This window comes from Chiloscyllium punctatum, chromosome 7 (genome assembly GCF_047496795.1).
Source record: "Chiloscyllium punctatum isolate Juve2018m chromosome 7, sChiPun1.3, whole genome shotgun sequence".
NCBI classification, from domain to species: Eukaryota; Metazoa; Chordata; class Chondrichthyes; order Orectolobiformes; family Hemiscylliidae; genus Chiloscyllium; species Chiloscyllium punctatum.
Genome location: NC_092745.1, coordinates 125,944,190 through 125,957,345, shown reverse-complemented (window position 1 = coordinate 125,957,345; position 13,156 = coordinate 125,944,190).

Below are 13,156 nucleotides of genomic sequence, written 5' to 3'. Positions count from 1 at the left end.
GACTTCCATATTTTTGCACTTTCCTTTTATTTCAAAGCTGTGTGCACTGCCATATAATTCTTCTCATGTTTAGTCGTTAATGCATTGTTTTTTTAAAAAAAAACAATTGGAAGAAAACCCTGTTAAATTTGATTCCTTTTCAAACACAATTTCATTTTGGGTCTGGGAGAAAAGGGAAGGAGTACCTTTTGTTACACCCACTGACTTGCTGGTGAATAAAGAAAGGGAGCCAGTTCATCACTTGACACCCTAGGGTGTAACGGTCTGGGGTATCTGTCTGGAAGTGTAACAAATTGGGGAACTCTAGCCAGAGCCTGGTCTTTGCATCTATTTTATTTGATAGGTTGTTAAGAGTCAGTGTTTGATAGTGGTGAGCAAATCTAAGTTATTAAAACCTTTTTCATCCTTGCACTGATGGAAGAACTTGTTCAATTCTCACACTATTATTGATGTGGGGGAGTTGGTGTTGGACTGGAGTGGACAAAGTTAAATATCACACGATAAAAGGTTATAGTCCAACAGGTTTATTTGGAAGTACAGGCTTTCAGAGCACTGCTCATTCATCAGCTAGCTACCTGACAAAGGAGCAGCGCTCCATAAGCTAGTGCTTCCAGCTGGACCTGTTGGACTATTTGCCTGATGTTGTGTGATTTGTTTTTTTTTACTTTGTCCATATTATTATTGTCACCTGCAGCTTGGTACAGTGAAAAATTTAGTTTTGCAAGCAGTACAGGCAGACCATACCAGAGTGCATTAGCGTAGTAGAACAGTGAGGAATACAATGATACAGCTGCAGAGAAAGTGCACAAAGAGTGAGATCAACATTAAATTTAAAATTAGATTTCAAATGGTCCTCTCAAATAACAGCGTGGAAGAAGCTGTTTTGAATCTGTTGGTCCAAGCTTTTGCATCTTCTATTTGATGAAAGAGGTTGGAAGAGCTTATAACCGGGGTGGGACCAGTCTTTGATGATGGTCGGTAAAAACAATGACTGCAGGTGCGGGAAACCAGATTCTGGATTAGTGGTGCGGAAAGAGCACAGCAGTTCAGGCAGCATCCAAAGAGCAGCAAAATTGATGTTTCGGGCAAAAGCCCTTCATCAGGAATAAAGGCAGAGAGCTTGAACAGTGGAGGGATAAGCTGGAGGAGGGTGGGGGTGGGGAGAAAGTAGCTTAGAGTACAATAGGTGATAGGTCAGGGAGGAGGAAGGAGTGGATAGGTGGAAAAGAAGATAGGCAGGTAGGACAAGTCATGGGGACAGTGCTGAGCTGGAAGTTTGGAACTAGGGTGAGGTGGGGAAAGGGGAAATGAGGAAACTGGTGAAGTCAACACTGATGGCCTGGGGTTGAAGTGTTCCGAGGCGGAAGATGAGGCGCTCTTCCTCCAGGCATCTGGTGGTGAGGGAACGGCGGTGAAGGAGGTCCAGGACCTCCATGTCCTCGGCAGAGTGGGAGGGGGAGTTGAAATGTTTGGCCACAGGGCAGTGTGGTTGATTGGTGCGGGTGTCCCAGAGATGTTCCCTAAAGCGCTCTGCTAGGAGGCGCCCAGTCTCCCCAATGTAGAGGAGACTGCATCGGGAGCAATGGCTGCAATAAATAATATGTGCAAGTAAAACTTTGGATGTGGAAGCCTCCTGTAGGGCCTTGGATGGAGGTGAGGGAGGAGGTGTGGGCGCAGGTTTTACAATTCCTGCAGTGGCAGGGGAAAGTGCCAGGATGGGAGGGTGGATTGTAGGGGGGCGTGGACCTGACCAGGTAGTCACGGAGGGAACGGTCTTTGTGGAAGGTGGAAAGGGGTGGGGAGGGAAATATATACTTGGTGGTGGGGTCTTTTTGGAAGTGGCGGAAATGTCGGCGGATGATTTGGTTTATGCGAAGGGTGGAGGTACGGGATGTGGACGAGATGCATTGGAGGGCATCTTTAACCACGTGGGAAGGGAAATTGAGGTCTCTAAAGAAGGAGGCCATCTGGTGTGTTCTGTGGTGGAACTGGTCCTCCTGGGAGCAGATGAGGTGGAGGAATTGGGAATACGGCATTTTTGCAAGAGGTAGGGTGGGACGAGGTGTAATCCAGGTAGCTGTGGGAGTCAGTGGGTTTGTAAAAATGTCAGTGTCAAGTCGGTCATCATTAATGGAGATGGAGAGGTCCAGGAAGGGGAGGGAGGTGTCAGAGATGTTCCAGGTAAATTTAAGGTCAGGGTGGAATGTGTTGGTGAAGTTGATGGATTGCTCAACCACCTCGCAGGAGCACGAGGTGGCGCCAATGCAGTCATCAATGTAGCGGAGGAGGAGGTGGGGAGTGGTGCCAGTGTAATTACGGAAGATCAACTGCTCTACGTAGCCAACAAAGAGATAGGCATAGCTGGGGCCCATACGTGTGCCCATGGCTACCCCTTTGGTCTGGAGGAAGTGGGAGGATTCAAAGGAGAAATTAAGGGTGAGGACCAGTTCGGCCAAACGAATGAGAGTGTCGTTGGAAGGGTACTGTTGGGGACGTCGGGAGAGGAAGAAACTGAGGGCTTGGAGGCCCTGGTCATGGCGGATGGAGGTGTAGAGGGATTGGAAATCCATGGTAAAGATGGGGCATTGGGGGCCAGGGAAATTGAAGTCTTGGAGGAGGTGGAGGGATTGGGTGGTGTCTCGAACATATATGGGGAGTTCCTGGACTAGGGGGGATAGGACAGTGTTGAGGTCGGTAGAGATGAGTTCAGTGGGGCAGGAGCATGTTGAGATAATGATGACTGCCTTCCTGAGGCAGCGGGAAGTGTAAATGGAGTCAGTGCATGGAAGGTTGGTTTCTGTGATGGTCTGGGCTGTGCTCACAGCTTCTGTGGTTTCGTACAGTCCTGGACAGAGCAGTTACCGTACCAAGCTGTAAGACCATAAGGCATAGGAGTAGAAGTAAGGCCATTCAGCCCATCGAGTCCACTCCGCCATTCAATCATGGCTGATGGGCATTTCAACTCCACTTACCAGCATTCTCCACGTAGCCCTTAATTCCTTATGACATCAAGGCAGCGATTGATAAATTCTTGAAGACATTTAGCGTCCCGCCCTCCACGGCAATGAATTCCACAGGCCCACCACTCTGGCTGGCTGAAGAAATGTCTCTGCATTTCTGTTCTGAATTTACCTCCTCCAATTTTTAAGGCTGTGACCACGGGTCCTAGTCTCCTCGACTAACGGAAACAATTTCCTAGCATCCACCCTCTCCAAGCCATGTATTATCTTGTAAGTTTCTATTAGATCTCCTCTTAACCTTCTAAACTCTAATGAGTACAATCCCAGGATCCTTAGCCGTTCCTCGTATGTTTGACCTACCATTCCAGGGATCATCTGTGTGAATCTCAGCTGGGCATGCTCCAGTGCCAGTATATCCCTCCTGGGGTGTGGACACAGTACTCCAAATGGTGCCCAACCAGAGCCTTAAAGTCTCAGGAGCACAACGGTGCTTTTATATTCCAACCCTCTTGAGATAAATTATAACATTGCATTTGCTTTCTTAAATCATGGACTCAACCTGCATGTTTACCTTTTCGAGAATCCTCGATTAGTACTCCAGATCCCTATGTACTATGATGCATCTGGATCGAATGCTTTCTGTGGTGTAGCGATCTCCCACCATCATGACTATAACTGTGTCCAAAAATGGCAAAGACCTGATACTGGACATTTTAAGAGTGAAAAAGTGCATAATAACTTATGATTATGTGGCACTTTTATGTGAAGAATTTTTTTTTCTTTGTCTCCCTCGCACTATGTTTCCATGCAGACCTGACCCCCACAGCTGGGGTGGAGAAAATCTACTCTGTCGTGGGCCTGGGAGATTTGGGTGGTCATCCCTGAGGGGGTTTGGTTCTAGAGGGCCCAGGTCTACTGACAGTCTCTTGATGAGATGCGTGCTCACTTTCCCGGCTGGAACTTCTGCAAGCATTAGAGTGACAGGCAGAGGAGTGAGGAGGTGGGGGTCATGCACATTGGTGGGAAGAAAAGAGGGTGAGACTGTTTTCTGAATGGAGAAAGCCTTCAGAGATCTGAAGCACGAAGGGACTTGGGAGTCCAAGTTAAGCATTCTCTGAAGGTTAACATGCAGGTTTAGTTGGAAGTTAGGAAGGCAGATGCATTTTTTCATTAGCAGTTATTTCAAGAGGGCAAGAGTACACGAGTAATGATTACTGCAGAGGCTATATATGACTCTGGTCAGATCGCATTTGGAATATTGTGGGCAGTTTTGGGTCCTATTTCTAAGGAAAGATATGTTAACTTTGGAGGCGGTCCAGACCAGAATAACCAGAATGATTCTATGGATGAATAGCTTATCATGTGAGGAATGGTTGGGGACTCTGGGTCTGTACTCAATGGAGTTCCGAATGATGAGGAACAGACCTGATTGAAACTTAAAGAACACTGAGAGGCCTGAATAGGGTGGATGTGGAGAAGATGCCTCCGCCAGTAGGAGAGGCTAGTATGAAGGCACAGCCTCTGAGTGAAGGGATGATCCTTTAGAATTAAGATAAGGTTTTCAAGTCAGAGGGTGGTGAATCAGCAACACATTGCTGAAGGGGGCTTTAGAGGTGGAGTCATTCAGTGTTTTGAAGATGGGGATAGATGTGTTCTTGATTAATAAGGTAAAAACAATGACTGCAGATGCTGGAAACCAGATTTTGGATTAGTGGTGCTGGAAGAGCACAGAAGTTCAGGCAGCAAGAAGATCAAGGGTTACAAGGAGAAGGTAGGTGAACGGGGTTGAAATGCATAAAAGCCATGTTCAAATGGCTGTGCAAACCTAATGGAGTGAATGGACTATTTCCATTCCTATATCATTCAGGTCTTTTGGTCTCATGATCATTCAGTGGGCTGCTTTTGTCCTGAATGGTGCCAAGCTTCTAGGATAATTGGAGCTCCACCCTCCAGGCCAGTGGGGAGTATTCCATCATACTCCTGACTGGTACCTTGTAGATGGTGAGCAGGCTTTGGGGATTCAGTGAGCTGAGTTCCTCGCTGCAGTATTCCTAGCCTCTGACCTGCTCTTGAAGCCACTGTATGACAAGTCCAGATGAGTTTCTGGTCAATGGTAACATCCAGGAAGTTGATAATGGAGATTCCGTGATGGTAAAACCTTTCCCCAATATCCCCAATAACAGCTTATGCCACTCTCTGCTCATCTAGTTAAGCATACACTGGGCAGGAAAAGAAACATTTTGATTTACAGAACACCTTATTACACCATTAAAAATGGTCCAGTGTATTTCCTGTACAATGGAACTGTGCTGAAACCTACAGACAAACATACAGCAGTGAACCGTCCTGAGATCATTAAAGTGCCAAAAAACAGTGACAAACGAATTACCAATTAATCATTATCTGTGTTGGCATGGCTTGAAGGAATAACGTACTCCAAGACCGCAGGGGAAAATCTGAAACAAGTAAAGAGAATCTCAAACAAACCTAGGAAGCGTGGAGCGAGAAACAGTTAACGTTTCGAGACCAGTTTGGCTCCTCTTCAGGACTGGGCATGCTCTTTGCTCTTCTTCAACTACCCACACAGATTGGTCTTGATTTGGCATCTCATATCTTACCTTCAGCACCACACTGGAGTTTTAACTCCTTGATTCAACTGATGTGCTGTGAGTAGGGCTTGAACCCATTGTTTTCTGAAGCAGTGACAAAGATATTCTCTACTGAGCCCCACCGCCGAAGCAGAGACTGACTTAATTGAATGCATTTACACTTCTGAAACATGAGTAAACTATGGGGGTTTGGATAAATTATCTCCTATCAGTGGGGTTCCAGTTCAAGCCTCACAGTAAGACTAATTTCATTTGTTTGCTATTTTTGTGTTATCGATTTATGTATTCTGAATATAAAATAAAAATGCATCACATCTGAGTTACAATCATTAAAGGAAATTTCGACTCATCTTTTCTATCCACAACTATTTCAAGAATTTCAGAACCTGCAGTTTCCTTTCTTAGAATAGTTACATTCCAGAAGGAGCAATTTGGCTTCTCAAGTCTCTGCCTGTTCTCTTAACAGTAAATTAGTTGGATCCAACACCCATTGCTTTCCACATTTTTTTTTCTCCCATCCCCAGGTTAGACTGTGAACTTTTCATTTGATTAGTCCAAGCCTGTGGGTGAAGTACTGTAGTGGGTTGTCACTGCTTTTTGCAGAAGACTCTTAAGAGTGTCATAGACTCTTGGTCAGCAATCCTGCCATCTGTTGCATTGAGTCAGAAAGTCATTCAGTCCAATCAGTCCATGCCAACCATGTTCCCAAACTAAACTAGTCCACTTGTCTGTGTTAGGCCTGTACACCTCTCAACCTTTTCTGTACCTGTCCAAATACCTTTTAAACGTTGTAAGTGTACCTGCATCTATCACTTCCTCTGGTTGCCCCTCAGGTCCCCTTTTAAAGCTTTCTCCTCTCACGTTTAAAAATGTTAGAAGGATTTGCAGGCCGTTACTCAAATTGTTGGGTATGTTACTAAATGCTTATTCACTTTGGGACTTGAACCCCTGCCCCAGAAGTAGGGTTAGACTGATACCAGCCTGATTCTTGAGATGGCGGGACTGACCTATGAAGACAGACTGGATTGGTTAGCGCCATATCCACTGGAGTTAAAAGAATGAAAAGGGAATCTCATAGAAATCTATAAAATTCTAACAAGACTTGTCAGGTTGAACGCAGGGAGGATGCTCCCAATGATCACAGAGTCCAGAACCAGGGGTCACAGTCTAAGGATATGAGATGAAGAGAAAAGTCTTCACTAAGAGGTGGCAAGCCCATGGAATTCTCAGTCACTGAAAGCAGTTGAAGCCAAAAAGTTGAATATTTTCAAGAAGAAGTTAGATACAGCTTTCAAGGGTAAAGGAATCCAAGGGGAGAAAATGGGAATAGAGTATGGAATTGGATGATCAGCCATGATCATATTGAATGGTGGGACAGGCTCGGAGGGCTGAATAGCCTACTCCTGCACTTATATTCGACTTTCTATAACACTGCACATCCATGGACTCTGCAAGTTCTCTCCACACTGGTGTTTACCCAATTGGCTTTTGAAAGCCACAATTGGATCTGCCTTCTAACAAATCTCAGGCAAAGCATTCCAAATCTACGCTCTCTCTGCATCACTTTCTCACACATACCCTTTGGCTCTTTTGACAAACACCTTTATATCTGTGTCCTCTGGTTCTCAAGTGTTCCACAAAGAGAGAGTCTGTTCCTGGTTTACTCTGTCTAATCTGTTCAGGATTTGAGCACCTCTATAATCTCTCAGGAAATCAGCCCCAGCCTGTCTCATCTATCCATGTTACTGAAATCCCTCATTCCTGGCATGGTTCTCTAGAAAACCTTTTTCTGATAATATGCTTGTTCCTCTGGTGTACTTCAGAACACAAGGCTACAATGACAGCAAAAACTTGCATTTATATATCACCTTTTAAGTAATGAAATATCACAAGACTCAAGAGCTTCACAAAGCTTAGAAATTATAAGGGCAGATGGCTGAAAATCTCATCCAAGATCTAGGATCTGAATAGTGTGCATAATTAGAAAAAAAACGAGAGTTGGAGAGGCGATGAAGGTCAACAGAGGAAATTTCGGAAATTAGGGTCTAAGTGGGAAGAGAGGATTCGGTACAACTCACTCCTTCCAAGAAATCATACACAATCACCTGTAATAGACCGTATTACAATTACTTTAATCACTTAAGTGAAAGTTGTGCAGGATGTCTCTCTGACCCTGCCATGATTGATGATTAAGACTAATGATTAGACAGAGTAAGCTAATCAGGAGCGTCCTCTACATCTGCCTTATATATCAAGGATATGATTGAAACACTTTGTGTAAGCACTGAGGGAAGCCAGAAAGTTCTTTTCCTTTAGCCCTTAACGATTTGGTCAGAGATGTTTGAATAAGCCTGCCACTGAATCTCACCTGATCTCTCGCCATATATGCAGCCAAATGACATTAAAGTGGTGGATCGGGGAAATTCCTCTTTAATGAATAGGCTGGGCCAATTTTCACTAGAGTGTCAGACGCTGAGGGGTGACCTTTATAGAAGTTTATAAAATCATGAGGGGCATGGATAGGGTGAATAGCCAAGGTCTTTTCCCCAGGATGAGTAAATCCAAAACTAGAGGGCGTAGGTTTATGGTAAGAAAGGAAAAGTTTAAAAGGGACCCAAGGGGCAACTCTTTCACATAGAGCGTGGTGCGTGTATGGAATGAGTTGCCAGTGGAAGTGATGGATGCTGGTGCAATTACAACATTTAAAAGGCATCTGGATGGATACTTGAATAGGAAGGGTTCAGAGGGATATGGGCCAAGTGCTAGCAAATTGGACTAGATTAATTTAAGACATCTCTATGACTCTATAACAATGGCTTCATGATCATTATTAAACTAGCTTTTTATTCCAAAATTTTAAAAATAGAATTCCAAAGATTTATCATCATCTGTGTAAAGAATTTCTTCCTCATCGGAGTCCTAACTGGCCTATATCTTATTCTGAGACTGTGTTGCCTGCTTCTAGATAGCCCCAATTCAGTAAAAAGACATCCTTCCTGCATCTATCCTGTCCTGTACTGTGGGAATTTTCTGCTGGAATTAGATTGTTGCACGTTTTTCAAAATGTCAGAGAATATCGGCCCTGTCTGTTTAATCTTTCCTGAATGTACAATCTCTTCTTCCCCGTAGAACTGCTATGAAGGTTGGATTAAAAGGATGTTTGTTTCATGTTTTCTTCAGTTTTGAGTTTGTGATTCTCACTATAAAAAGCGCACCAACTTGATGAAGCAGCCTGCTTACTCAACAGGAGAACAAATATTTATATAGCACTTGTCAGCGCCTCAGGTCGTCACAAAAGATTTGACAGCCAGTAGAACATGTTTGAAGTGTCATCACTGATATGGCTACATCAGTGTCACCATCCTCCATACTGTGTACTCCACAATCTCAGATGAGTCTCTTGCATTATATTTCACTGCTGGAGAGAGCTGTGTCATTCTAGAATGGAGTTACCAACATCCAAAATGATCAGACTGAGCTCCAAGTGAGATGTATTGAGTTGATGTCACTGGTTGGAGAAGCTGATGTTCTGAGCCTTTGCAGTCTACAGCCGTAACTAACTAATGGTTCAGTATCATGATAGGATCGAGAGATCATCTTCATGTCCGGCTCAAGTGATGTCTGGATACCGAACAAGACTTATATCATGGTAGGGGAGAGAGCAGAAGCCTAAATAGACTGAAGACCGCTAGTTACCTAGAACTGACTTATTGTATGTGCCCTTTGTCCTTGCATCTCTCAGACTTTCTCGCTGGAAAGCTTTTGACTTCCAAACACACCCTGTACCATCCCCTTCCCATCATCGAGCCCACCCCCACCCACATTCTCCACGTCTCCTGCTCCCGCCATCTCACCAAGATTCAGAGTTTTTCTGATGTACCAAGAACCGAAATGATGTTGCAGCACAGTGACATGATTGAATGGCGGAGTGGATTCAATGGGCTGAATGGCCTTACTTCCTCTCCGATGTCTTATGGTCTTATGGACATGGGGTTTTAAAAGTACTCACTGCTTGCGACGCAATTTTTCTTTTCTTTCTCTTTTCATTTTTATGTTGATACTTAATGGATTAGCAATTTACCCTCAACAAACTTCAAAATGGGAAGCAATGTTTGAACTGAATTGATTTGTGATTGTTAGAACAACCGACCTAAGAAGATTTTTAAAAACTCCTTTCATGGTATGCAAGCATCATTAGCAAAACTGCAATTTGTTGGTCATCCCTAATTGTCCTTGAGAAGTAGTTTTCTTGAATCTCTATCATATAACTGCTGTTAGAGCACCTACATTGTCCCTGAATGCTCACACTCTGACAACGAGTTTTGAGAAGATTTGTAGCTCAGGTTGAGGTTCTGGATGTAGGTTTGCTTGTTAAGCTGGAAGATTCATTTTCAGACATTTTGTCACCATACTAAGTAATATCTTCAGTGAGCCTCTGGATGAAGCACTGGTGGTGTAGCCCGCTTTCTTTTTATGTGTTCAGGTTTCCCTGGGTTGGTGATGCCATTTCCTGTGGTGATGTCATTTCCTGTACTTTTTCTCAGGGAGTGGTAAATGGGATCCAAGTTAAAGTGTTTGTTGATAGAGTTCCAGTTGGAATGCCATGCTTCTCGGATGGCACTCTGTGTTTACACTCTGAATTAAGGTTATGATCCTTTAATTTCTGGACTTCACTCACTTTAACAATCGTTTGGGACCTCCCCTCTTACTTCCCTCCAAGGTCCCATGGGATCCTTCCATATCCGCCACAAATTCACCTGCACCTCCACACACATCATCTATTGCATCCGCTCCACCCGATGTGGCCTCCTCTATATTGGGGAGACAGGCCGCCCACTTGCAGAACATTTCAGAGAACACCTCTGGGATACCCGGATCAATCAACCCAACCACCCCGTGGCTCAACACTTCAACTCCCCCTCCCACTCCACCAAGGACATGCAGGTCCTTGGACTCCTCCATTGCCAGACCATAGCAACATGACGGTTGGAGGAAGAGCGCCTCATCTTCCGTCTAGGAACCCTTCAACCACAAGGGATGGACTCAGATTTCTCCAGTTTCCTCATTTCCCCTCCCCCCACCTTGTCTCAGTCAAATCCCTCGAACTCAGCACCGCCTTCCTAACCTGCAATCTTCTTCCTGACCTCTCCGCCCCCACCCTCACTCTGGCCTATCACCCTCACCTTGACCTCCTTCCACCTATCGCATTTCCAACTCCCCTCCCCCAAGTCCCTCCTCCCTACCTTGTGTCCAGCAGGCTAAGATAAACTTTCCTCATTCCTGAAGAAGGGCAGATGCCTGAAACGTCGATTCTCCTGTTCCTTGGATGCTGCCTGACCTGCTGCGCTTTTCCAGCAACACATTTTCGGCTCTGATCTCCAGCATCTGCAGTCCTCACTTTCTCCTGTTAATTTAAAGCCTATCACCCAGTGTCATGCCTGGAATTCTAGCATGCCTATCATGCAGAAAAAGATCATTCAACTCAGAGTCTGCACCTACCCTCCAAAGAGGGTCCCTCCCACTCTATCCCCATGTTCCCACATCTACCACATTGAATCCACCTAGCCTGCACACTACAGGGCAATCTAGCATGGTCAATCCACCTGCATATCTTCAGACTGTGGGAAGAGACTGTGGGAAGAGACCAGAGCAAACCCATGAAGACACATGGAGAATGTGCAAACTCCACACAGACAGTCACCCAAGGCTGGAATCAAACCCAGGTCCCTGGCGCTGTGAGGCAGCAGTGCTAACCACTGAACCATTGTGTTGCCCATAATCTGTATGCTAACTATATGTAAACAGAAGGTGAATAGAAACAGAATTTATTTTTCAAGTTGGTTCGTCCTTTTGTCAGGTTCTGATGAAAGTCAGCTTGACCTGAAATGTTAAGTCTGTTTCTCGTCATAGAGCCAGTCTAATCTGCTGAGTATTACCTGATTTTGTTTTCATTTCAGATTTCCAGCAGCCACTGCATTTTGTGAAGAGAGAAGGCAACCTAAATTGTGAAGAGCAGGACTGTATTGAAGATGGATTTTAACTGAGAAATCATGCTTGAGCAGATGGTGTAACCACCAGGGCAGTCCCAAGGACATCCACATTGCTCCAAAGCTTTGACTCTGGGAACTGGCACACTGGGTGCCAGATGGTTTGGGAGCGGGGATGCCAGATGCACCAGCCCTCAGTCCCACAGCTGTAATGCCTCACCTTCCGACACCCCCATGAATTCCATCAATAGGCTCAATGGAGCTCCCATGCTGAGCACCATATTCAGTGCTAATGAAGCATCTGTCAGCAGCAACAGAGGACCAACTAAATAAAACAAAATGAACAAAGAACAGAGGGGAAAGAACTCTGAGAAAGGATTTCCACATTCGAGGGGAAGAAACAGCAAACAGTGAGAGAGGAAGAAAACCCCAAAGATAGGGCAAAGAAAAGAGGGAAACAAAACAAAACTGACAACAGAGTAATTAATGAGATCGTCTGACTGGAATGATTCCCTGGATGGCAGGACTGATGTAAAGGGAGATTGAATTGGATAGGACTGTATTCATTGGAGTTTGGAAGATTTGAGGGTAGAGAAATCTCCTCTCTACTTGGAATGACAGTATGACCCATCAGAACTTGTCAATTAGAAAAAATATATTGGGTCTGAGGCGTACTTCATGGGTATTTGGATCTACAAGTAGTGAATCTGCATAAACAGAGGTAAATCTATTCAAAACTGGACAGAGTAGATAGGGAGACACTATTCCCAGTATTGGAAGGATTGAGAATGAGAGACTACAGACTAAATAGTTGGATAAAGAAACAGTCTTTTGACTCAGCAAGTGGCGTGGATCTGGGGAATGCATATCCTGAGGATAGTGTGAGGGTCAATAAAAATGAAGAATGTACAGGGACATGGGGTAAAAGCATGAATGTGGCAAGAAGTAAAGAAAATTAGCACATTGTTTTGGCCAACAAAATGGCGTCCTTCTGTGCTGTGACCATTCAATGCTTGACTGTTCCAGTGAGCTTTACAATAGCTTGAACTATCAATTTAATACTTTTGGAGTCTTTAGGACCCAACGTTTGAATTTGACAATGACAGGTTATATCCTCTGCCCCCATTTTGTTTCTTCTCCTCCTTTGCAGGAATAGATTCAACCTTGTTTCCCTTCTTCACTGTCTTAGGGATGAGAGCTGCTCATCATTCTGCCATTCGCACATACCCAGGACACATTTCATCTTTACCTGTCTCTGGATCACCAACTCCTTTGTCGTTGAATCACTCCTGTCTTCCACCCTATCACAGATCATCCCTTTCTCTTCTTTTCTTCTACTCTCACCCCCTTTCACTTGTTCAAAACCTTCCTAACTTTTCCCAGCTAAGACATCATCCACCCTGAACTATTAACTCCATTTCATCTCTCTACAGATGCTGCCACCACACCTGCTGAGTATTTCTAGCAATTTCTGATGCTAAAAATATAAGTCAGTAAGGATTAGCAGGCAGCTATTGGCTTAAAAGGAGTCCTGCAAATACATGCTGAAAGGTTTAATTTTGTGACTAATTACTGTTTGAATTAAAACCTTGCTTCCCTA